Here is a 27,484-nt window from a genome sequence, read left to right on the forward strand (position 1 = left end):
CTCTATTATTGGTCAGTTGACTTTCAGGAACCCAATGATGCACCCCTGGAGCTGGGCTGGCCTAGAGGCCCAGGTGATGGTCTCTCTATCCTCCACCTAGTAAGTTGAGAACATCACAGCTTTTTCATTTTCTCCCCCTTTTCCATATCCCAATTCTAGTCAGCTACATTTATATTTAGGTTACCATTGGTAGTGTTGAGATTTTCATTCTGCTTTGCAAATACAACCAAGTCTTATGTGCCTCCTTAGGTTCCCTCTTTAAGTTAAAAGCCATCAGACCAAACTTACATTGTTAAACCTATGCAAACATTTTTCAATACCGGGTCAAGCACAGGGCTATAATTCTGTTTCCCTTTCCATAGGTCAAATGCCATGAACCTAGCCTGAGTTGAAGAAGAAGGAGAGTATCAGTGTTAGGGAAATTCTTTTTTCTTCAATTCTCATCAACTGTGAAAACCATGCCATATTTTACACTGATTAGCCCATAACTTCTTGTGAGTTTTATTTTCCTTGTTTCGTGCACTATTTCCCAATTTTTCTTCATTATATGTTCACATTTATCATGTCAATCTCTTCCTCCAGGGATTGCAAATCTATTCCTGGAACTCCTACTCATTGTTCTCCTAGGTAGGACCCACAATTTTCTTGATCCTGAGTTTAATTTTTGTTTTATCTTCATTTTACTAGGGTATAGTTTTAAGTAACTTAAAGGGTATTAGAAGAGAACTTTGCATAGATGCTTGTATAATGAAAATGTCTCTATTTTACCCTCACTTTGACTGATAAATTGGGCACCAGAATTCTAAGTTAAAAATATTTTTGTTCATAATTCAAAAGATATAGACTCAATGGTGCTAAAATATCATACTTATTTTCTTTTCTAGATGGGAGATACTTTTGTCTTTTGTATTAGATTTCACTAAGGTAGTTCTTCATGATATAGAACCCCCAAATCTTAATGGCTCAAAACATGTTAGCTGTGGGTTAACTCTAGCTGAATCTCACGTGTCTTAAGTCTAGTGTCTCGACTAAAGAATAGCTCTGGCTGGAAATTCTCAACTCTTGGCAAGAGAATGCAGCTATGATGAATGTTTTGACAGTTAAATCTGTTTGGACATAGTATATGTTATTTCCACTCATATTTCAAGTCAATCATATGCCTTAGATTGACAGTAATATAGAAAATATTTCCTCTAAGTTTCCTCCTCTAGACCTGCCCTCCCTACAAAACAAAGATAAAAACCAGGCAGGGGCCCTGAGAGACGAACCCTGTAGAGATCAACAATTATGTATATTATAAGAATTTTAGAACTTTTACCAAATTCTTGTTTTTTTTAAAATTTATGGTAGTATATCCAGTTGGTTCTTTTATTCATTTGCTATACTGGGCATTTGGTGGATCTTCTTGTTCTAAAACTCTCATACCCTTCTTGTGGGAAGGATTTTTGATTATCTTTTTTTTTAACAACTTCTCCATCCTATTCTTTCTTACCTCTTCCTAGCAGGCAAACCATCAAAATTACTTTTCTATGTACCTTATAGTTTTTTCTTTTAATTTTTTAAAATTATATTGTCTGTTATGGCTTTATTCTATGCTATCTTCCTAGGCATTTATTTCCATAGATTTTTTAAAAAATTGAAAATAACAAATTATTATTTTGATAATTTTTTCCAAATAGTTTACTTTTGAATATCTAACATTCTTGAACTTTTTTGAGTGGATTTCTTGAATTATTTTAATATCATTCTCTGTTTCCTGAATTATCTCCATTTCCCCCTGGGGTGAGCTTTTCTACTTGTTTATCTTGGTTCCTTTTTCAGGAATGTCTGAGCAGGAACACTGTGATGGAGTAAGACCAGGTTTGCTATAGGAGGCAGTGTTTCAGGCAATGGCTGTCCAACTTGCAGGAGGACAGAGGCTCAGCTTTGAACCTCCAGCAACATAGGATCCTTACCTTTGCCCACACTATTAACTCAAGGACCTTTACACACTTACCATGTACATACCAGAGATTGCCTTATATTTTCCTGTCTGAAGACATGAATGTGGATTGATTCCACCTCTGGCAACAACCCAGGAATTGTAATAAAATCTATGCCTCCCTTTGCAAAACCCATTAAGAAATGAAAATGTATTTGCATTTTTATAAGGTGATGAATTTCACAAAGATCTTGTTTTATACTGGTGTGGACATCTCAGTAAACCTTTTTACTTAGTAAGCATAATTATCAAGTTCATCTGGCTTCTCTCTATGTGAATGTTTGATGAAGGGCTCAGATATCTAAGCTTTTTAGAAATAAAATGAACATCGATGCCTTTTCCATCAAGATTGAGTAAACATATATAAACATAAATATGCACTTACCTTAAATACAACTTGGAAAAAATGCCTTAATATATAGGAATTTTATGTTTTTGTTTCTATTTCATATAGAAACTGGTCTTGTGACTTGAAGATAATTTTATAGTGTAAAAAATATGCTATAGAACATAGTCTTGAGAAGTGAATACATGTGCATTCTGGGATTTCAAATAAATGCTACCCATTTCCTACTCCAAAGGTATTGCTTTTACTTTTTTTTTTTTAAAGAGAGAGTGAGAGAGAAATTTTTTAATATTTATTTATTTTTTTAGTTCTTGGCGGACACAACATCTTTGGTTGTATGTGGTGCTGAGGATCAAACCCAGGCCACACGCATGCCAGGCGAGCGCACTACCGCTTGAGCCACATCCCAGCCCTTGCTTTTACATTTTAACACAGAGCATTATTGGGTGTACTTAATATAATTCTTAGCAAGCTTTGTTATCTGTATGTTTTCTCCAGAATTAAAGAGAGTGAAACCACAAAACTAAAATGCAAAAGTGATCCAATAATTGTTTACTATAACAATGGATATATGTTGGGATGATGTGTGGTTGGTACCCCCTAATTCTAAGAGCATGGAATTTGCAACATATTTCAAATGATTTTCATCAAAAGAGTCAATTTTTGCTGCTTAACTTTAATCCATTAATGTATTTAAAGGTCTCTTTAAGGACAGCTCTAAACGACCCCAGGATTGTGTTGTAGGTTCCCTTCTGGCAGGTGGCTACTCAAGCTCAAAGCTCTCTCCTAAATATTTTGATGAAAAATAGAATCTATCATACTTGCACAAGTTGTACACTCTTTTAGATTGATTAAAATGTGGAACTGGCAAAAAAAGGGATTGAACAAAAAACCTAAGTCATGTACAGTTATTCTGCACAAGGGAAATAATTCAGTGTTCAGAGCTGTTTTCTTACAAAACTAGAGACAATGGCAGTGAATTCTAAATCAAAAATATATTTCAGCGAAATAACCCATGACTGGAAAGTAACTGTGAGCACACCCATGGTTAACATCAATTGATTATGTGCTGTGTAAATGAAGGTTTGTTTTCAATTGTTATTTGAAGAATTGAGTACCTTTCAAGTAGTTTAGAAAGTTATATAAAGTGCAGTTTTAAGTGGATTCTGTTATGCTACTGAAAAATCTAAAGAGTTAGTTAACTTGTGTGAAATATAAAGTAAAATATTGTGGTAATTTTTTTTTTCCCTTTCAGTAAGAGTTGGGGGAAAGTGAGTTTTTAAATTTTTCAGGAATCCTTCCCAAAAAAAGTCTGGTCAAGGAGGGCTGGAGTTTTAGCTCAGTGGTAAAGCACTTGCCTTGCAAGTGTGAGGCACTGGGTTCGACCCTCAGCACCATATAAAAATAAATAAATAAATAAATAAATAAATAAATAAATAAATAAATAGAATTTTAAAAAAGTGTGGTCAAGGATACTTTTAAGTAACAGCCACACAATTAATTGCAGATTACAGTGTCATACAATTCCTTTAACTAGGTGAAAGAAAAATAGCAACATTTTCATTTTAGTGAGATGTCATTGCCCTCCCTTTCTGTACTACTCATCTTAATGTCCTTGCTGTCTACACTGACTTGGGGCTCCAAGGCTCTGTCATTACTTGGCAATTCCTTTCTCTAATTCCTTGTGACACACAGTGCTTAAATCCACAAGAAATGTGAGGTGAGGCAGAGAGAATTCCTGCAGACTGACTTTCTATATGCAGAACACTCATTTGCATTATTCATTAGATAAGAGCACTGATTTGCATCTCATTCTGGTTGTCTCCTTTAGGTGAAAAAATGCAGAGACCTCTCCACATTCCCCCAATTTCTTTTTTATATTAATAATAAAATATTGGGGGAATTGGACTTGGTTGCTGTCCTAGATTTTGTTGGGTACCATTTGTAATTAAAAAAGAAAAAGCAAAAAATAAATAAATTTTAAAACCTGTAACACACTACCAAACTCCAAAACCCATGTGCCTTTCCCCCTGTGTTTAAAATATTTGAAGCTCTAACAGTTGATGAAAGATCTGAATGCATAAATATATTTTATTGAAATGCAAAATGAGACATTTATGATCCATATCTAACATTAGGAATGGGAAGGAGGAGGAAGTGGGAAAAAAAAAAGTATAGGCACAAGTACAGCATTTAAGTCTCCCTAAATCTCATTTTAGAGAAATTTCCTAGCAACAGAAGCATGCCACAGATTAGAAGATAACTGCCAGTAATAAATTATACCCCCCTTGATAGTCAAACCCAAATGCTGAAATTTTTGCATTGTATTTCATTTTATTAATTGCTTTGCAAATTAAATTATTTTCTTGTAAGCTTTAGCCCTATCATTATATGAAAAAAAAAAGTAGTTGGTATTCTACCATGTGTGGAGCTCTGTGCTGGCCCCTAGGGTTTCTATGCTAGGAGCACAAAAAATAATAAAATATTTTTCTTCATTCTTTGGCCTCCAGTTGAAATTCCCAATGGTCTTTGTAAACTTCCATGCACCCACCATTTCCAGGGCACAGGATCTTTAGGGCTTTATTAAATGTCTTCCAGTGGATGTCTGGGAATTTGAGATGTAAGTTGCATAGGAGACTCTAATTTGTATCATATGTTCAGTTGGAATCCTTGGTGCATGCATAGAGGAGAAGCAGGACACAGAGCTGTGGAAGCTTTCTCTATTCTATTCTCAGGAGGGAAGAGACAGAGGAATCAGAAACTTGTTAGTCTGCTTGCTCATTTGTTGCTGTTTAGCAGACCCCTAAATAAGTGGTGGTGTTCTGTTGAAGATTGCGGTGATCCTAGTGTCATGGATTGATAACAACATCCAAAAATGAAAGAAAATTCCAGTGAGATTAAGGTGACAGTGTAACTAGATACATGGCATCTGGCAGGTTGGGATGGGTTGTTTTGATTAGAGGTTTCCTACAAATTACATATTGATTCATCAAAACAGGTAACAGAAGGTTGAATTAATCCCTCTGCTCAATGTTCAAGATTCCCATAGCTTTTAATTCAGTGGGAGAAGAGGTCATCATAAACATTTATTATCCTTGTTCATGGGGCACCTCCTCTCCCTACGGCTGGTTATTCTTATCTTGTTCCTGTGATTAACACTATGATACAAAATAGCTACTTTTAATCTTCATGGCTGAATCTGGCACTCCACAATGTTTAAGGTCTTTTGGCATTCCCATAAGGAACACCATTTTTGAAATAGCCCTCATTTGCATTGAACTGAAACTGAATCTTTCCCAAGATATGATTTTTGGCAAGTGATTGGGTAGATCAACTTCAAATTGTTTCTCTTGCAAGGGTGATTATTTAAATATATATATATATATTCACTTTATTCAAACATTTTAAAATAACAAAATTTGTGTTTGACTTATTTAACCAAGGCCAAAGCATGCCCTTTTAAAGTAATACACATTGGCATTCAGAATTAGGGGTAGCTGATGCTTGGTAGTAATTAGTGTTGGATGATTATGTCCTTTAGAAGAAATAAATCTTTTGTTTTTATTAATTTCACATTAGACTTATGGTACCATGCTTCATAAAAATCTCACTGGTGAACTATTTCCACTATAGAAGTTACATTGTGGTTTTAGCATCTGTATTGAACTAAGGAGGCTATATTTGAATGTCTCATATTCATTTCAAATATAACATGGACAAAAGACAACTGTGAGGCCTTCCCCTATCCACTCATGGTCCTCACCCCCTAGAAGGAATCGCATGTGGGTTGAAAGATACCATCGTAGCCATCTTCAATTAACAATTACCCAACATCTACCTTCAGTCCACGACTATTCACATCATCTCCACATGCAAAACGTACCCTATCTTTCTTCCAAGATTTCTAAATTCTCCTCTCATTACTTGAAGTCTAAGATGTTGTCATCCAAATCAGGCCCAGTGTTTGTGGGTCTCTTTGCTTGCAGTTCTTCCAGAATGGTTCATCTGAAGAGCTGTGAACTGAAGAATCCAGTTATCTTTCTCTGCATGCTCAACATGCAATGGAGGATAACTACTGTAAACATTCCCATTCAGAAAGAGGAAGAAGTGGGAGGTATGGTAGTCCCTGTCAAACTGCAATTCTGAAATTTAATTGTTTGCAGTTCCTGTTCAAGGGCTCAGCTTTCCTTCATAAAGCCTACATTTTCCAGCTATTAGAATAAAAAGGATCCACGTTTCTAGCATTTGGCTTTACTCTTGATTTATTTTTTCTTTTCCTTAATAATTGGCCCAGGTTTGCAGTGGAACAATTTTCTCATCCTAAGCCTCCTGTCTGAGGTAGCTCAGGGGTTCAGAGACTCCACTTCCTTCATTTTATGGTGTATTTTGCATCTTTCAGTCCAAGTTGATGTAGCAAATGCCTTTAAAATGTTGAGACTTCCTGTGTATCCATTTGTAAGTCCACTGCATTAGGCAAAAGACAAACCCACAGATATTTCAGTGTAAGTCCTTTTCTCTCATAGGCTGTGAACTGCTATGGGACATCACCCTTAAGATTCTGAGGTGCTTACTGTTTAAAAAAGTAGGCTTTTAAATCCTGAAGACTCTGTGTGGGTTTGAAAGGTTTATAAGGTACCATCTTAAATCTTTCTGAAGTTTTAATGAAGGGTTTTACAGTCACACTCTTGTCTTCATCCTAACATTGACACATTTTCCTAACAAGCCCTGGACTTGATCTTTGTATTTTGGCCCTTTCTCTTTTTTTTGAATCTTCTACTGGGTGACACTCAATGAGCAATGTTTTGCTTTGTATTTTGCTTTGACTTGTTTTTGAAAATCCAGCAATGTGTTTAACAGATTTGTCTGTTTGCTGAAAAACTGAATAATTCCTTTTTTTTTTTCTGTCTATGTCTTTGTCTAATTCTTGTCTGTGGCTCAAAGAAACAGATTGATGCTTTTAGCCAAATCCACCAATTTATTGAATGTGTTCCTTATTTTCCACATCAATGCAGGCAGTGAGACTGCTAAACTTTCTGCCATTACATAGAAAGGTTAATCTTTCCCTAGCTTTCAGTAATAAGTTCTTCTTGGCATTCCTGGCTTTCACAGAAGTCCCCTCAAGCCCCTTCTGGCTTTTCTTAACTGCATTCACTATTCACTAGCATTTATTAGCTTTTACCAGTTTTTAGGATCCTTCTAGATTCTTCCTACTTTCTAACCCTACAGCCAGGGCCCACATGTGTTAGGATTTTGATATGGCAGCACTACATTCTGGTACCTAATTTCTGTTCCTTTTGTTATTACTGTATAAGAAACCACTCTGAAATTTAGCATCAAAAAACATTCTTTTATTATAATGATCTATAGATCAGGAATCCAGACAGGGCACAATAAAGATGTTACTTTGTACTCCAAGATTTCTAGGAGCTGAGAGAAATCAGCAACTCCGGCAGTCTGACATCTGGAACTGGAATCATCATGAGGTGTCTCTACTCACATGCTTGGTCATTGATTGTGGCTATAAGTTAAATGTGGGACCACATGCAGGACTGTTCACTGAAGTAGCTTCCTATGGCCCTTCCACATAGCCTTTGCCTTTTACTACATGGTGCACTTAGAGTAGCCAAACATGTGACCTGGGAGCTCGGACTTTGTGTGACAGCAATCAAGACGTGTATGTGTTTGCATGACACATGGGATGGCTTAAAAACAAATCCTTATTCATTCTTAGTTCTAGAGGCCAAGAGTGTGAAATCAAAGTTGGTGAGACTGCACTGCCTTGGAAGGTTCCAGATGTGATTTCTTCCTTTCACAGGCCTAGCCTCTTGTGGTTTCTGACAACCCATGGTGTTCTCTGACCTGTAGCCGCATCACTCCAATCTGTCTCCCTCATCACATGGCCTCTTCTCTCTGAGTCTACCTGTGTCTTTGATCTTTTATAAAGACACAAGCTACACTGGAATTAGGATTTGTCATAATTCAGTATATCCTCATCTTAATCATACCTGTTGCAAAAACCCTGTTTCTAAATAAAGTTACATTCTGAGGTTTGCATGGACATGATTTTTTTTTTTTAATTTTTTCTTTCTTAGGAACACTATTTAAGTCAATACAAGGTAGAAACTACATTGTCTGTATAACTTGGCTTTTTAAGTCAGATAGCCCATTTGTACTGGGCTCCAGTTGATTAAAGTAGTCACAGTCACACCAAGATTTAAAATAAGGAGAATTAGATGCCACTTACAGATGGGAGAATGCCAGAGTCACATTAGGGATGAATATGTAAGGAAGAATATGTAGAACATAAAGTATTGTGTTCATCTTTGAAAAATGCAATCTTCTGACCTTATCCAATTCATGATTCAATTGATTTTTGACCTTGAAAATATTCAAGTTCACCAAATTTCTTTGTCCCCCAATAATTCCTCATCTGAATTATTGCATTAGACTCTTCTCTGATCTTTCTGGATCTAGTTTTGCCTTTTCTAACCCTTCAACCACCAAGCTTTCAGGAGAGAACTATCAAAACTTTTAATTGACTAGCACTACTCTGTTAAAATCTCTTTCGAGACGGCCAGTTGCATGTAGAATAAAATCTAGATGTGTTCCAATGACCTAAATGGCTCTGCGTGATTTCTCCTTATCTTGCCTCTTCAAACCTTTTCTACACCAGCTTCTTCGTCCTTATGTACTAATGTCTAGAGGCCCAGATCTTCTCATACTTCTTGGACCAAGATATCAATATCTTGTGCCTCAAAGATGTTTTACTTGTGTTCTCTTTCACCTGGAAAACTCTTTCACCTGGAAATCTCTTTCCTTGATTCTTCTTCAGGCTTCTTTTTCTCATGATCTTAAGTTTCATTTGAAATGCTGCTTCTTTAAGTCAAATGATAATAACAATTACCGCTAACATTCTTTTTTGGTTAGTTTAAAACATGGCAGGTCCAGGAGCTGTAAATTCTATCTAGACACTTGAATCAAATGTATGAAAGATGATATGTCATGAGCTTTGTAATGTTTGAACAACCAATAAAAAAAAAGAAAATACTAAAAAAAAAATTCTATCTAGATTATAGTCTTGGAGAATAACTTCTCCAAGTCATTTCCTAAAGTCGTATCACTAGCACACATACACTGCACACCATATATCATGTACCACAGAGTTTAGAATTATGCCCTGGATTGACTCTAGAGGCTGCCCTCTAACCTACTAGTCTCAGCTGCCTCTACAAAGAGGCTTGCCCCTATTTTATCCTCAGTTATACCATCTGTTTCTTTCTTCATTTAAAAAATCAAACTCTGTAGTTGTTTGTCCTAAAATGTGTTTATTTACTTGTTTATTGCTTGTCTTGTCACCAGGTCAAAGTTGTTTGTTTGTTCATTCCATCCACCTTATGCAGTGCTTGGCGTGTAGTAGGTACTCAATAAATATTTGAAGAACAAATGCAGTGATGTGTTGGTAAATGTTTAGCAGCTAGCCTTGCATGGAGGATGGGGATGATTTGAACCTGTTATGAACTTGATATTCTTAGTTTAGCAGGATTACAAAATTCCTGAAAATTGAACTCTAGCGTCTCTCTGCATGAATGAATGAATGCTGCCCAGGGCAGAGTACCCCACCCGCAGTAACTGATTTCCAAGAAGGCAGAGTAATTTCCTTTCTCCAAGTCCCCTGTGGTTGTAGCTCTAAACAGGCCACATAAATTGGTGTGAGAGGTCTAAGTGAAGCAGTCGCCAGGCCTGCCAAAGGACAGTGAAGAGTTAACGCCGTGTCTGCGATACTAAATATCTCCAGCATTGGAGAGAGAAGTGCCCATAGCAGATACTGTCATTTCTTCATCTTTTTTTCACTGCCTCAGGTGTTGGCAGGGACACATATGATTCAGAAGCAAGGGCAGGATGACTTTGTTTTACCCTTTAAGCAGAAAGGATAGCAGAGATTGGAGCAGGAAAGAATGAAAAGAGAGAGAGAGAGAGAAAAATAAAACAAATTCATTAATATTTCATATTAGGCCTCAAAATGCTCAGGTACAGCTTTGACTAAGAAGAGAGATTTCCTTGAGGATGTTAGATTTTTACGCCGCATGTTCATACAAATGACTGATTTGTGATTGATCCAGTTATTTACCTCTGTGTGGAATATGGAATGGCATAGACATTATTTTTCAAACTACTATGTGCCACTGAGGATTGCTGACAACATCATATCCAATGATTCTTAATTACAAAAGTATCAATTGATTTTTTTTCTTGTTGTTCACCAGTCCCATAGTCCTGGTTGGTGTGAATTTGATAATGGCTCTGAATGAATTTGCAGCACTTGGTGAGACTGTATTTATCACACAGTATGAAAGTCCTGACATACGTTGGCTGGCTGCAACACCAAGGTGGTAAGACAAGGGGTGAAGCTTGGATGTCTTGTCTCAGTCAGGGCCAGGGTGTAGTATGTCTCTCATTTAACTGACAGGTCTGTATCTTGGCCCCGGATGCTGCGACCCCTTCATGCTCTGCATAAGTAAAACCTTGTATTATGCACATTCACTATGGGATTTTGAATGAATAAATTCTAAAATGTCCTCATTGCCAGCTCCAGGATCTAGAATTTTAAAAGTGCATGAGTAATTAATTTGGCTTTAGAATTTTGAATTAATATCAAGAGAAATGCCTTGCTTTTTATTAATGTCCAGGTGTGAACCTAAGGAAAACAGTAACCACTTTCCTTGAAATCATATGAATAATATTGGAGTGAGACTGTCTTAGTTGGAGACAAAAACATTATATTTGTGTCTCTTGATAATCTATCCATTGGTTAATGGACCCAGAACTCTCTAGACAGTTCACAAATCCACATAACAGAGCAGATTTTTGCATCAGGATTCCTGACTTAGCTGAAAAAATGTGAAAAATCAGATGCAGCCAAAGAGTTCCCTATTGATTACAAATGTGAGGATCAAGAGTAAGTTATTCCATCTAAGGCAGCGTTCATTTAAATTTAAAATGGTCCTTCCTGGTAATCTCATTTTGGAGAGTGGCATACAAATCAATGGAATTTTTAACAGTATTAATTCCATCCCATTTGAGGGGCTTCCTATTCAATATATGAAAGAATAGGTGTTGATATTCTGTCACATTTAGGGGAGCTCTAAGGGTTTGGGTGAATTTAGAAATGGAAATGAAGTTTGGGAACAAAATTCCAGTAACCTTTAGTGGGTTCTTAAAGGAAAATAAACAAGCAGTGTTCTCTAAAAAAGAAAAATGGGACTCAAAATTTCCAGCCCTACTGAATTACTCTGCTGCTCAGATACCTTTATAATTTGTCATATCTTACTCAATTGCTTCCTCTGATGCTTGAGCACAGTAGATAATGATATAGGAACGATCCAAAACTGTTTTAATATTCTACAATCTTAAAAATGACACTTGAGGTATATTGTTTAGCATTTAACCTGGTTTGAGAATACCCTATACATCACCCTGGACAAATGGACAGTTCTAGCTTGAACACATTTAAAAATAGAACATTCTCAAAGTCCTAGGATAGAGGGAGCAAACAGCAATGACCCAGCAAATCAAAAGTAAAAAACAAAAACAAAAAAACACACAAGAACAACCAAAAATCCCAAGGTGCCTTGCGTGAATAGATGCCAGCATTCATAGTAGTGTTATTCATAAAGCCACATGGTGGAAATAAGCCCAATGTCCTTTGATTGATGAATGTGCAAACAACATATGATATGTACATAGTGGGAACATGAGTCAAGCTTACATGATAACAGTCTGCAACTTGGATGAACCTTGAAGATGTTATGCTAAGTCAAATAAGCCAGTTATAAAATAAAGAATATTGCATGATTTCACTTGTGTGGGTGCTGGGGATTGGTCAAGTTTATAAATTCATAAAGACAGAAATAGAATGGTGCTTTCCAGGGGCTGGAGGAAGACAGGATTAGGGAGTCTTTGTTAATAGATATAGAGTTTCAGTTCAATACAGGGAAAAAAGAAAAAAAGATTTAGAGAGGGGTTGTGGTAATGGTTACGCAACAATGTAAATGGGCTTCATCCCATGGTGGTACTGTACTCTTAAATTTTGTGTTGTGTATACTTTACCACAATTAACAACACAAGCAACAAAGAGCAAGGTGTCCCTGAAGAATCCAGGAGTATTTCCCTGTAGGGCTTCTCACTCTGGTAGGTGTGGGTGGGTGTCCCTGAAAACCTAACTTCTACTCTGTGTGTCTGGCCTCCTCCTTTTACACAACCACCCTGAATGGATGAGTTTTCCCAGAATGTTTCCCAGGAGGAAAGCAATGGACTTTCTCTTCCTCAGCCTTATTCCAAGTGCTGACGTCAATTCCACTGAGTCACTCTGGTTTTTGTCCAGGAGTTTTCTCATAACCTCCCAGCCCCAGAATCCCAACTGTTAGCCCCAGATGCCAGTGACTCAAGGTCTTTTACCAGGTTACCTTCCAATTCAGGGGTCCCTGGGGACCCGAATTAGTATGGGATCTCGTTCTCTTTTCCCATGTTTGCTCTTTCCCAGGCACATTATTCCCTATCTTGTTTTTCTTTTACTTCCAAAATGTGTATTTAGTTTAAAAATTTTAAACACAAATGCTATTTCTGGGTGGGTGAAATAGCCTTTATTACAATTACTGTTCCATATGTGCAAGTACCGTGGGCATACTTGGAAATTACCAGTAAAGCCATGGGATTTGATGCTAATGCTCACTTTCATTCAGCTGGCTCACATTATACAATAAAATCTGACTAATTCTGAGTAATGATGGAAGTTATACTGTGATTTCCTGAAAAATGAGAATCATTGACTAATGCTGAAAATAATAAAATTTTCTCCCTTTTAAATTCCATGTATATCATAAACAAAGTAAACAGTGACTAATAGGTAAAATACAGAAGGATTATAATTCAAAACATACTGGTATAATAATGAAATGGATGTCTTTAGACATATGCTAATTGCTTAAAGGCTACATTTGGAAATGAATGCACTTGATTGGTGGCCTCTTTGTCTTCTCCTTTGAATGGTAGGATGACTTCCTGGGATGGCAGGGTAGTTTTCCCTCCTGGTAATACTCTCACCTCTCTGAGTCCCTTCTCAGCTTCTTCCTGTTGTTGCCTCTCAATATTACATGTTTTGTGTACTGTTCTTCTCATAACTCATCACCTCCTGATTTGGTTTCCATTTCTACCTGGTGGTCAAACATGGATTCCTACATTCCATCTGAACCTTTAAAATCTCAGAATAAATTGAAATTCTAGATACTTTAATTTAAAACTGTCCCTTTGCTCCTCATCACCCACTCCTCTGGTGTTTCCTATACTTCTCTGGCCAGAAATTCCCTCTTTACTTCCCTAGTAAAAATTATAATTACTAACATTATTGACCCTTGACTAGGTATTGGGCACTTTCATACACAAGAGTCTTCAGAGTTTACTTAAGTAAACCCTCAGTTCAGAGATGAGGAAATGAAGTCATTTGCCCTAGAGCTCCCCGCAAGCCTCAGGATTTAAGACTGACAGGCTCAGAGTTTCAATGCTGTGTTACCAATGCCCTAACTAGTCACCAAGTCCTACATGTCTAACTCCTGAATGACCTCTGAATTTTTCTCTATCCTGTATTTCCTCCACTATTTTAGTTCAAGCCATCTTAATTTCACCTGGAATATCTTTCAATTCACCTTCTATTTCATCTCATATTTGTTTTCTTCACCACTGCCAGACCTACCTACCCACCAGTCTGTCTGCTTTCCTCCCACCCTCCTGTCCTTCCTTCCTTTCTTTTTATGAGTGATTTAAAAATAAAGGACTCAAGAAAAGAAAAAGAAAGCTCCATCTTTCAAAGGCTCCATCTTGCCTTCCCAATCAAATCTAAGCTCCTTTGCCCTTTATGTTTAGTTCCTTGAATTCTTGCCCAGGGTTTTATCTCACCTTTTAACTGCCCTTGATTTATTTGCCCATCACTTCCAGCTAGACCAGACTGCTTGAGGCTGCAGGTGGGTCTTACCCCCTGGTGTTTGTGCCTTTCCCTGCATTCCCTCCTCTTCCACAATTCCCTCCCCCACTATCTCCCACCATTCCTTACAACAAAGCCAATAGACCACCCCTATAGCTCCCCTCCACTCTAGAGGGGTCCTGTGGTATTCTGGGTTCAGGGCTCTCCAACTCTTGCCTGAGGAAGTGACCAAGTGTTTCTGGGTGGTTATGTCAGGTCTGACCAGTGCCAGGAACTCTCTGATCTGAAAGTCTCTTCCCCTGTAGCCTCTGCAGCATTCTACTGACTTTATCTTTGTTCCTGAGTGAATTATATCTTAAATCAATACCTCCTCACAGAAGCACAGAAATTCAGTCTTCCCTTTTCTCTTCAACCTCTTTTCCTTTAACTTGACCGTATAGATGAATGCTTGTCTGCTTTCTTATTCTCCATTTCTCTTTCCTTCAAATCTTTTCATCTGAGAGCAAAGAGATAACCCCAGTTCTTGTCCACATAGGCAAGCTGATATCTATATCTAAGAAAAGAAAATAATATTCTAAAAGTGACTTGGATACAGTATACCATTGGCGCCTCTCTTTAATGTGTTTAAAAGTTTTTGGAAGATGCCGGTTTCCAATCCCAGAGTCTCCAGAGTCTGAGATAGGAGACTTGCAAGTTCAAGACCAGCCTCAGCAACTAGTAAGACTCTGAATCAAACTCAAATTTAAAAAGGAGTGGGGGGGCTAGTCGGGAATATAGTTCACTGGTAGTGCACCTATGGGTTCAATTCCCAGTAGAAGAAAGAAAATTTCTGGAAGATCCTGTCAAGTCTTCATAGTTTTCCCACTATCTCTAATATGATTCAATATAATCTGATTTTCGCCTCATAGCATTATTAACAAAAATATTATATCTCTTATTATTTTTGAGTTGATTAATTATTAATATGGCAGCATGTTTGGTTTCTACTATATTTTAAATTAAATGTATTGATGGTGATTCAACTAGAATCTAGGTTATACACACTTTTATGGATTGACCTAGAAACAAATAACCATTTGTAAGAATGGTTTGGTAGGGAAAAAAATAAAGCCTTTCAAATCTTAAGTAACTGCCATACTGATTTTGAGAAATAACCCTTCTGGAAGCTGTGGCTTTCTTATATTCAGACTTGTTGAAGTTTCACTGCATATTTAAATAAAATTTAAATTGTCTTCTTTAAATGTTCTTAGGAAACAATGAAAACATAATGAAAAATGCATGCATTTTGGAGTTATGTAGATGTGGGTATGAATTCCCTTGCCACCATTTATTATTTTCTGTGTTAGTGGATTCTTTGTGGAAGTTTCCTGAGCCTCAGTTTTCTCATCTGTAAACTGAAGATCAAATCCTCACACATCCTGTGACTCCTCCATAGAAAAATCACATCTGTCCTAGCATCAGCCTATATCCATAATGCTACAATTTCTCTCCACCTGCTCCATCCTGGTCTTAGTCATCATCAACATTACCTGGATTACACCAGTGGATTCTATAAGACCTCTCTTCAGTCTATTTGCACGGTGGAAGCCAGAGTATATTTAATAAAATGTAAGTCAGCTGTGCTATTTCATTGCTGAAAATCTGTAAAAATTCCCCTTTTCACTTGGGTAAAAGCCAGAGTCTTTATTATGCCTTACAAAACCCTGATTTGGTTCCTGTCCTGCACTACTCTTAGCCCTTTGCACACACACAGACACACAGACACACACACACACACACACACACACACACACACACACACACACACACACCCTCTTTGACCTATGTCTTAGCATTCTCTCTTTGACTCACTTTTCTCCAGCCACATTGCCCTCCTTGTTCTTCAATACTCCAGGTATGTTCAGGGCCTCTCCTGGTTCTTCTGCCTAGAATATTTTCTGGATAGTCATATGACTTGCTCTCTTATTTGCATCAACTTTGACTCAAATATTGCCTTCCCAGTAAAGCCTGTCTAACTCGCCCTTTCTGAAATGGACAGCAACCCTTCTTGACCCAGTGCTGCATGATTAACATCCTCTTCTGCTCTATTTTCTCCTGAGCATTTACCATAGGAGTCTAACATTGGGATTATTTTCAGTTTTAGTTTTGCCATGCAATCTTCATGACTTTGAGAAAATAGTGTAACCTTTCTGAAACTCAATATTTTTTTTCCAATCAAAAAGGTGTAATTATCATCTTGTGAGAAATACAATAAATAATGCCAGCATAACACCCACACAAGAACAACTTATCAAAGAGAAACCATCCAGTTTCTTTATGGAAAAACTTTTATAAGTGTAATAATAAATGAAGTAACTAAGTTAGGTTAAAAAATTCCACATGGGGAATTACCAATGTGAATTTCCAATCCATACACAATAAATAAATAAAGATAAATATTTTATAATTATAGGCCATATTTTCTAAGCTAACCTCAAACTAAGAGCAAATAAAAACTTTGACTTGGAGTGATTCCTTCATTTATCTATCTATCTATCTATCTATCTATCTATCTATTTATTTATTTATTTATTGGTAACAGAGTTGGAACCTATGCCCCTAAGTAGGGGCACTTAACCACTGAGCAATATCTCCAACCTTTTTTAAAATTTTTATGTAGAGATAGGGTTTTATGGAGTTGCTCAGGTCCTCCCTAAGTTGCTGAGGCTGGCTTTGAACTTGCAATCCTCCTGTCTCAGCCTCCGAATTCACTCCTTAGCACCTGGCCCTGAATCTGATGTGTGTGTGGTGGATTATATGCATCGGAGTGCATGAATGTGAATGCAAGTTAGAAGATATGGGTTAAAGGGTAAAATGCAGGATATCCAGTTAAATTGAGTTCTGCATAAATACTGTATATTGTTGTTATACATATTTAATATAAAATATAAGTATAAAATTATTCATTATCTGAAACTCAAAATGAATTGAGTATGCTATACTATTATTATTTGCTAACTCTAAGCTACTTGCAGGAGGTACTAGTTTGTCTTCATGTGATACCTTTAGGTTGGGAAACAACAAACATGGTGGGGTTAGTTCTCAGCCCTTAATTACAGTCATCCACTATGCTGAAACTAGGTAGATCTCTGCTTACTTGCTGCTACTCCTAAATTCTGTCCCCCTGGATAGCAAATTACAGTCACAGAGCCCCCCCATTAGATGAAGTCTAACCAAAAATAGCAGTTGGTCACTACTTTGGGGTTTTATTCTTCAGAAATTTTGTAGCAGATGAAGTACATAAACATTTAATTTCATGCGGAATGATACCTTTGACATTCAACCAGTATTTATAAACACCAAAATTAGATATGGAGGGAACTCAGAGGCCACCTTGGCCACCTTTTTATACCAGCCAAGAGCCTGATGCCCAAAACTCAGCAGAGTTACACAGATCTATATTCTGGCTGAGGCTAGGCTGAAATTACAGCCTTCTGACTCGGGGCTAAGTTGGGTTTTCCCCAAAGTGTTTCCTACTAATCCTTCCCATAATGTATGATAATAAACTTCGATGAAATGACAGAGTATGATCAAATTTTTGTTTTTCTCTGTTTGTCACCTTACCCAGGATATGTGTAGATAATTTGGAACACCATGACATGTAATTATTGTAAGCAATACAGTAATTGCTATCTAATTCATCACTGCATTTTTAATAATAAATTCATCTCTCTCTATTAAAATACTCTTCTGTGCATTAAATTGAGTCACTTAATGTCATTATATAAAAGTAATGATCTTATTCCCAGGTCCTTATAACATTGCACATTTTTTGTGCATTTTTCAAGGTACAGGGTCAAAGGTAGATTCTAGGATGACTTTCATCACTGCAGTTTATTTCATTTTCTGTGTTTTCGATAATTGAGTAAAATTTAAATTGATTAAAAAGCAATTCTAAAAATTGTGGTATCCATAGGACAATTCAAAATTTGAACTTTAACAATGATGTTAAGCATTATCATTAATTCTTTAAATGTGATAAAGGTGTTATAGCTACATTTAGAGACACATGCTAATGTACTTACAAATGTAATCTTTGGAATTACTTCAAGACAATATTGTGGGAGCAGATGATATTAAGTAGGAAATAGACACAATAATAAGATTGACTGGGAAATAGTCATTAGAATGTGGATGGTGGATACATGACATTTTCATTATACTACTTGTTCTGCTTTTGTATATGTTTGAAATTTTCCAGAACTCACAGCTAACGCTGTATTCCTGGTCCCCAAATTCTAGTGTGATTATGTAGTCCTTTTTGGTCTGCTTCTTTTTTTCCTTCTTTGTATTCCTACACTTTAGAGGAGTGTGTATATTAGAATTTAGAACTGTGAAGTCAGTGTCTAGATTCTAGCAGGTCTCTGGCCATTGTTAATTGTGCAAATTTCCAGCCATATGCTGTATTTGGGCTTCAGTTTTCTGGCTATCCACTCTGAAAAGGTGTGTTTTGTGATTTCATAGGCATTCGGCTCTAAAATTATTTAATCTACTATCACATGAAGGCTTTGCAACTCCATCATAAAGTTTGCTCTGGGTGTATTCAGTCTTTTATTCTGCCCATACCAATGGATCAATGGGCTAAATTCTGGTGGATTCTGACTTAAAAGAAAATATGAATGAAACACCAAAATACTGTATGTTTCCTCTGGAGCTCCTGTATGTGAATCTGTTATTTGATTTCTTCTAAAACAGTTGATATTTTTAATTGCTACTTCCTAGTTCACAATGAGGTATAGAAGTTATTTCTCACTTTGAAAAATTGAAATTGATTAATTTGGTGCTAAAATAAACTCTTTCAAGATTCAAAGAGTACCCTTATTTTAATATTCCAACATTTTCTTAATAGTTCCGTATTTGTTTTTGTCTACTATTTTATGATTCAGTTATGTTCCTAGTCTTCTTAGTTAATTATTTTATATATTCTCATCTTGAAGAACATTGTCCTCTTCATTAATTTTACCGCCTCTTTTTGGGACCATCCTTAGTTCCATAGTTGGTTCGAATTATGCATGTCATGTTTATGCCATTCTTTTTTAAACAAAGGTTAGACTTTTGGGTATGTGAAACAAAATCCTAAGTCACAACAGATCTATGACTTGTAACTTGAACCCAAGTATTAAATTTCATTGTAGTCCTATAATCATTGCCAAACATTTGCTTATGAAAAATATGTGCTTGGTACTGCTTTACAGTAATACTAAACTTAAAACATTATCTCAATGTCACATCAAAATTCATCCATTCAACAAATGTTTAATGAATGTCTTCTAGGTGTGTTAATTTTGAAAAGAGATTTCACAGGAAAGAAGGCTTAGAAGAAATTACCAGAGGACACAGATTTCCAATTTTGAACTGATTTATTCATCAGAAAATGTTACTAAGAGACACTTACTTATTCATACACATAGTTCTCCTCTTGCATAAATACTTCAAAATTACCATAATTAATTCAGAGTCCCAACTCTGGCCCTTATAAAATAAAGTGACGATTTCAGTGGAAGCCATAATGAAATACTACTCTTATGAAATCCATTGTCACCTGTTTTTAAAACAAATCTACTCTGTCTTCTCTATGTCTTTGTAATAATCCATTTTATCAATCAGTAATCTTCTGGACCAAGATCTATTGGTATGGTCTCTGTGTATTAATAACACTTTTTCCAGAGGACTAGATTCTGTTTGATTTTAGTGGTAGCATGAAGACTTCTATTAACCTGTTAGAAGTACTTGGCAAGTAGTTTGCCTCATCCTTCTTTAGCCAGATATATATACTGCAACAACCATGTCAGGTTCTCAGATGTCATTTTTGTAATCATTTCTTTCTTTTGCTCATTTATAAATTTATAATGAATTCATTAGAGTGAGCTAACTGTTAATGTGCATTCATTCATGCAAGAAGCATTTTTTTTTTTTTTGGTACCAGGAATTAGACCCAGAGTCCACTGAGCTACATCCCCAGCCACTTTTTGTATTTTATTTAGACACAGGGTCTCACTAAATTGCTGAGCCTGGCTTTGAACTCATAATCTGCCCAGTTTCAGCCTCCTGGGCTGCTGAGATTACAGGTGTGCAGCATCATGCCCAGTTAAGAAGCATTTTTGAGCAACCACTATTTGCTATGTAAATGCAAGAATGGAAAATATAATACAAGTAACCCTAGCAGCAACCTCCATTTCAAAATAATGTATTTCTTTTTGGTAATACTTGGTAGCTTATCAACTAACCACATGTTGTGTGGTTGGGTTAGAGCAGTCTGAATCCTTTTACACATAATGTCTTGGTTTTTTCTTTGTTTTTATTTTGTCTTTTATGAGAATATTATCCTGAGAATTCCCATTAAGCTGCAGGAGAACATTAAGAGAAGGTGTGTCCAGGGTAGTTTTTAACAAATCATTTCCTCTTTTTGACCAATCCTTTGGAGAGTCTTTTGTTTCATTGCCTATTCAATACACTTAGAAGAATTTAGGGCCACTGGTGGCTCCTTGTTCACAAGGATCTTCAGTTCTTCTTTGGCTTGTTTATGTGAAGAGGGCTTGATTTCCTACTTCAAACATCGATTGCCTTTCCCCTGTGAGAACTTCCGGATTGTCCAAAGTCACTTTCTATTCAATCATTCAACTGATACTTATCAAATACTTATTGTGTGCTAGCTCTGCATAGATACAAAACCCATTAAGTTAAAATATTTTTCTTGCCAGACAGTCCACACCAGCCTGCGCAGGACCCAGGCTCACAGTAGGCCCAGTCTACCCCTCCCCGGGCGGGGCAGACACCCACCAGAGCCTAGCCTTTGGTGCAGGACCACTCCTTCCAACTAGCAGACCACCGAGGGAGTTCAAGCCCAGTGGCCCGTATCCACCCAGGTTGACTTGCATAGGACCCAGGTCCAGGATGCAGTAGCATACATTGAGGGACACCAGCAGGGTCTGGAAGCCCAACATCAGGGAGAAGTACAGACAATTTGCACAGGTACTACAATAATATAGAGAAGAAACTGTAATATCTCAGATCCACACTGTAAGAAAGGAAGACACGATTTTATTTATTGTTTTAATTTTGATTTGTTTTATGTGACAACAGAATGTATTACAATTCCTATTGCACACCCAGAGCACAATTTTCCACATCTCTGGTTGTACACAAAGTAGAGTCACATCCTTGGTGTCTTCTTACATGTACTTAGGGTAATGATGACCATCGTTTTCCACCGTCTTTCCTACCCCCAAGACCCCTCCCTCCCCCTCCCCCTTTCCCATCTGCCCTTTCTAGAGTTCATTTAATCCTCCCATCCCCACCCCACACAAGATACTATGGATCAGCATCCTTAAATCAGAGAAATCAACCAAGTGCTGACATGTTTTTAAAATATTTTTCATCCAGATTTTCTTGGAGGAAATTTGTCTTATCACACAGAATATGTTTGCAAGCTTGCTACCACTGGAATTGAAGGTACAATTATAGTTCAGTTCCAAATATTCTGCTAAAATTCCCTGTTAGGGATGAGGACAGACTGGACAGGGCCATCTTGTGCCAAGAGAGAATCCTCAGAGGCCTACGGACTCTGCCTCACATAGGGCTGGATCTGGAAAGCTTCCCTGCTTCTCAGCTGCTGAAACCCGATCCATCTGAAATTTTCCTTTTTTCCAAAGAAGATCTTAGTAAACAAAGTGGTAAGGCCACAAACCAAGGACACCATGCCATAGAAGCAGCACCCAAGGTCCAAAGTGTGGCTCGGTGGAAGAGTGACTGCCCAGTATGCATAGGCCCAGGTACTGAAGAAAGAAAGAAAGCAAAAAGATAGCACAGAGACCATGCTAATCATGTAAGGATGAGGAGAGCACAGAGGGGCGGAGATGAGGAAAGGAGGATTTATTATAAAAGAAATTATAAAAGAACAGGCCAAAACTCCCCCGCGGAATTGCCAGCTTCAGCCCTTCTCTTGGAGAAGTCCACCTCAACATGTCCTTCTCTTTTGAAATAAACCTGCTGCTTGCTACTGCTAAAAAAAAAAAAAGAAAAGAAAAGAAGACACATTGACAACATGAAAAAACAAGGGAGGAAAGTGACCCAAACAAACCAACACTATAATAAAAGAACCTATGGACAGCGAAGTTGATGAAATGTCAGAGAAGGAGTTCAGAAGGTTCATAATTAAAATGATCTGTGAATTAAAGAATGACCTAAGTGAACAAATACAGGCAAAAATTGATCATTTCAACAATGTGATAAGAGAGCAAATACAGGTAGCAAAAGATTAATTCTAGAGAGATAGAGACCCTGAAAAAAAAAAACAGTCAGAAATCCTTGAAATGAAGGATACAATAAGCCAAATAAAAAACTCAATAGAAAGCATAACCAACAGACTAGATCACTTGGAAGAAAGAACGTCAGATAATGAAGACAAAGTATACAATCTGGAAAATAAAGTTGATCACACAGTTAAGATAGTTAGAAACCATGAACAGAACATCCAAGAATTATGAGACAGCATCAAAAGACTAAATCTAAGAGTTATTGGGATAGGAAGGCACAGAGTGTCAGACCAAAGGAATGCACAATCTCTTCAATGAGATAATATCAGAAAATTTCCCAAGCATGAAGAATGAATTGGAAAACAAAATACAAGAGGCTTGCCGGACACCAAATGTACAAAATTACAACAGATCTACACCAAGGCACATTATAATGAAAATGCCTAGCATACAGAATAAGGATAGAATCTTAAAAGCCATAATAGAGAGGAGTCAGATCACATATAGGGGGAGACCAATTCGTATCTCAGCAGATTTTTCAACCCAGACTCTCAAAGCCAGGAGATCATGTAACAACATACATCAAGCTCTGAAAGAAAACGGATGCCAACCAAAAATCTTATATCTAGCAAAACTAAGCTTTAGATTTGATGACAAAATAAAAACCTTCCATGATAAACAAAAGTTAAAAGAATTTACAACTAGAAAGCCTGCACTACAGACATCCTCAGCAAAATATTCCAAGAAGAGGAAATGAAAAATAATGATGAAAATCAGCAGAGGGAGGGGTTACATGAAAGAAAAATCTAATCAGAGCAGAAACCAAGTCATGTTAAATACCCAAAATAAACAAAAATGGCTGGGAATACAAATAATGTCTCAATAATAACCCTGAATGTTAATGACCTACATTCACCAATCAAAAGACATAGACTAGCAGATTGGATCAAAATAAATAAATAAATAAAAGAACCAACAATATGCTGCCTCCAAGAGACTCATTTCATAGGAAAAGACATTCACAGACTGAAGATGAAGGGTTGGGAAAAATCATACCATTTTCATGGTCTGCAGAAGGAAGCAGGGATTTCCATCCTCATAGCAAATAAAGTAGAGTTCAAACTAAAGTCAGTCAAAAAGGATAAATGGAACCATACACCAACAAGACTTAACAGTTATAAATATATATGCCTCAAACAATGGAGCAGCTATGTTCATCAAACAAACTCAAGTTCAAGAGTCAAATAGACCACAACACAATAATTTTGGGTGACTTTAACACACCTCTCTCACCACTGGATTGATCTTCCAAACAAAAGCTGAACAAAGAAACTATAGGACTCAGTAATACAATCAATAACTTAGACTTAACTGACATATATAGAATATTTAATTCTTCAACAAGAGAATATACTTTCTTCTCAGCAGCACATGGATCCTTCTCTAAAATAGATGATATACTATGCCACACAGCAACTCTTAGCAAATATAAAAAAGTAGAGATTCTATGCTTCATTCTATCAGATCATAATGGAATGAAATTAGAAATCAATGATAAAATAAGAAATAAAATCCACTCCAACACCTGGAGACTAAATAACATGCTACTGAATGAATAATAGGTTGCAGAAGATATTAATGAGGAGATTAAAAAATTTTTAGAGGTGAATGAGAACACAGATACAACATATCGAAATCTCTGGGACACTATGAAAGCAGTTCTAAGGGGCAAGTTCATTACATGTAGTTCATTCCTTAAAAGAAGAAAAAGTCAACAAATAAATGACTTAACATTACATCTCAAAGCCCTAGAAAAAGAAGTAAAAATCAACACCAAAAGCATCCGAAGATAGGAAATACTTAAAATCAGAGCTGAAATCAATGAAATTGAAACAAAAGAAACAGTTCAAAAAATTGACAGAACAAAAAGTTGGTTCTTTGAAAAATAAATAAAATTGACAGAAACTTAGCCATGCTAATGAAGAGAAGGAGAGAGAAAACTCAAATCACTAACTTATGTGATGAAAAAGGAAATATCACAACAGACACTACAGAAATTCAGAGGATAATTAGAAATTATTTTGAAAACTTGTACTCCAATAAAATAGAAAATATCTAAGGCATTGACAAATTTCTAGAGTCATATAATTTGTCCAAATTGAATCAGGATGATATATACAATTTAAAGAGATCAATTTCAAGTGACAAATAGCAGATGCCACCAAAAGTCTACCAACCAAGAAAATCCCAGGTCCGGATGGATACACAGCTGAGTTCTACAAGACCTTTAAAGAAGAACTAATACCAATACTCTTCAATTTATTTCAAGAAATAGAAAAAGAAGGAGCACTTCCAAACTCATTCTATGAGGCCAATATCACCCTGATCCCAAAACCAGGCAAAGACACATCAAAAAATAAAACTTCAGAACAATATCTCTAATGAACATAGATGCAAAAATTCTCAATAAAAGTGAAATACAATTTTCTTACTGAATAAATAAATGCAATTTATTAATAAAATTGAAATACAATTGGCAAATTGAATACAAAAACATATCAAAAAGATCATGCTCCACGATCAAGTAGGATTCATCCCAGGGATGCATGGTTGGTTCAACATACGGAAATCAATAAATGTAATTCATCACATCAATAAACTTAAAGATAAGAATTATATGATCATCTCAATAGACACAAAAAAGGCATTTGACAAAATAAGGACGCTTTATGTTCAAAACACTAGAAAAATTAGGGATAACAGGAACATATCTCAACATCATAAAGGCTATCTCTGCTAAGCTCCAGGCCAACATCATTCTAAATGGAGAAAAATTGAAGGCATTCCCTGTAAAAACTGGAATAAAACAGAGATGCCCTCTTTCACCACTTCTACTTACCATAGTTCTTGAAACACTTGCCACAGTAATTAAACAGAAAGAAACTAAAGGGATACACACAGGAAAAGAGGAACTTAAATTGGCCCTATTTGCTGATGATATGATTCTATACATAGACGACCCTAAAAATTCTACCAGAAAACTTCTAGAACTAGTCAGTGAATTCAGCAAAGTAGCAGGATATAAAATCAACACCCATAAATCAAAAATCAGTGACAAATCCTCAGAAAGGGAAATGAGGAAAACTACCCTATTTACAATAGCCTCAAAAAATAAAATACTTAGGAATCAACATAACAAAAAAGGTGAAAGATCTATATAATGAAAATTATAGAACCCTAAAGAAAGAAGTCAAAGAAGACCTTAGAAGATGGAAAGATCTACCTTGCTTTTGGGTAGGCAGAATAAATATTATCAAAATGACCATATTTCCAAAAGTACTATACAGATTTAATGAAATTCTGATCAAAATCCCAATGACATTCCTTATAGAAATAGAAAAAGCAGTCATGAAATTCATCTGGAAAAATAAAAAACCCAGAATAGCCAAAGCAATTTTTAGCAGGAAGAGTGAAGCAGGTGGCACCACCAGACCTTAAACTATAGTACAGAGCAATAGTAACAAAAATGGCATGGTATTGATACCAAAACAGACTGGTAGACCAATGGTACAGAATAGAGGACACATATACTAACCCACAAAATTACAATTATCTTATATTAGACAGAGGTGCCAAAAACATGCATTATACAAAAGATAGCCTCTTCAACAAACCCCTATCTCTCACCATGCACAAAACTCAGTGCAAAATGGGTCAGGGACCTAGGAATTAAATCTAAGACTCTGTGTCTAATAGAAGAAAAATTAGGCTCTAATCTTCATCATGTGGTATTAGGCCCCAATTTCCTTAATAAGACTCCTGTGGCGCACAAATTAAAGTCAAGGATCAATAAATGGGATGGACTCAAACTAAAATGTTTCTTCTCAGCAAAAGAAACAATCTGTGAGATGAATAGAGAACCCACATCTTGGAAGCAAATATTTACCCCTCACAGATCAGATAGAGCACTAGTCACTAGGGTATATAAAGAACTCAAACAGCTAAGCACCAAAAAACAAATAACCCAATCAATAAATGGGCCAAGAACCTGAACAGACACTTTTCAGAAGATGATATACAATCAATCAACAAATATATGAAAAGATGTTCATCTTCACTAGCAATTAGAGAAATGCAAATCAAAATCACTCCAGTTAGAATGGCAGCTATTATGAAGACAAACAACAATAAGTGTTGGTGAGGATGTGGGGAAAAAGGTACACTCATACACTGCTGGTGGGACTGCAAATTGGTGCAGCCAATATGGAACACAGTATCAAGATTTCTTGGAAAATTGGGAATGGAATCACCATTTGACCCAGATATCCCTCTCCTCTGTCAATACACAAAGGACTTAAAAACAGCATACTACAGGGACACAGACCCATCAATGTTTATAGCAGCACAATTCACAGTAGCTAAACTGTGGAACCAATCTAGATGCCCTTCAGTAGATGAATGGATAAAAAAAGTGACATATATACACAATGGAATATTACTTAGCAATAAAAGAGAATAAATCATGGCATTTGCCAGTAAATGGATGGAGATAGAGAAGATAATGCTATGTGAAGTTAGCCAATCCACCCAAAAAAACCCCAAATGCCAAATGTTTTCTTTGATATAAGGAGGCTGATTCATAGTGGGATAGGGAGAGGGAGTATGAGAGGAGTAGATGAACTCTAGATAAGGCAGAGGGGTTGGAAGGGAAGGGAGGGGACATGGGGTTATTAATGATGGTGGAATGTGATGATCATTATGTCCAAAGTATGCGTATAAAGACATGAATTGGTGTAAATATACTTTGTATACAACCAGAGATATGAAAAATTGTGCTCTATATGTATAATAAGAATTGTAATGCATTCTGCTGTCATATGTAAATTTAA

At 36.5% G+C, this 27,484-nt stretch overlaps 1 protein-coding gene across 11 annotated transcripts in view; it reads left to right on the forward strand.

Annotated features, from left to right (window-relative positions):
- Ntng1 (netrin G1) overlaps window positions 1-27,484 on the forward strand; it is a 347,490-nt gene that overhangs the window by 36,280 nt on the left and 283,726 nt on the right. The gene's annotated exons all lie outside the window — the stretch shown is intronic.

The sequence above is a fragment of the Ictidomys tridecemlineatus genome, chromosome 11 (genome assembly GCF_052094955.1).
Source record: "Ictidomys tridecemlineatus isolate mIctTri1 chromosome 11, mIctTri1.hap1, whole genome shotgun sequence".
Taxonomy (NCBI): Eukaryota; Metazoa; Chordata; class Mammalia; order Rodentia; family Sciuridae; genus Ictidomys; species Ictidomys tridecemlineatus.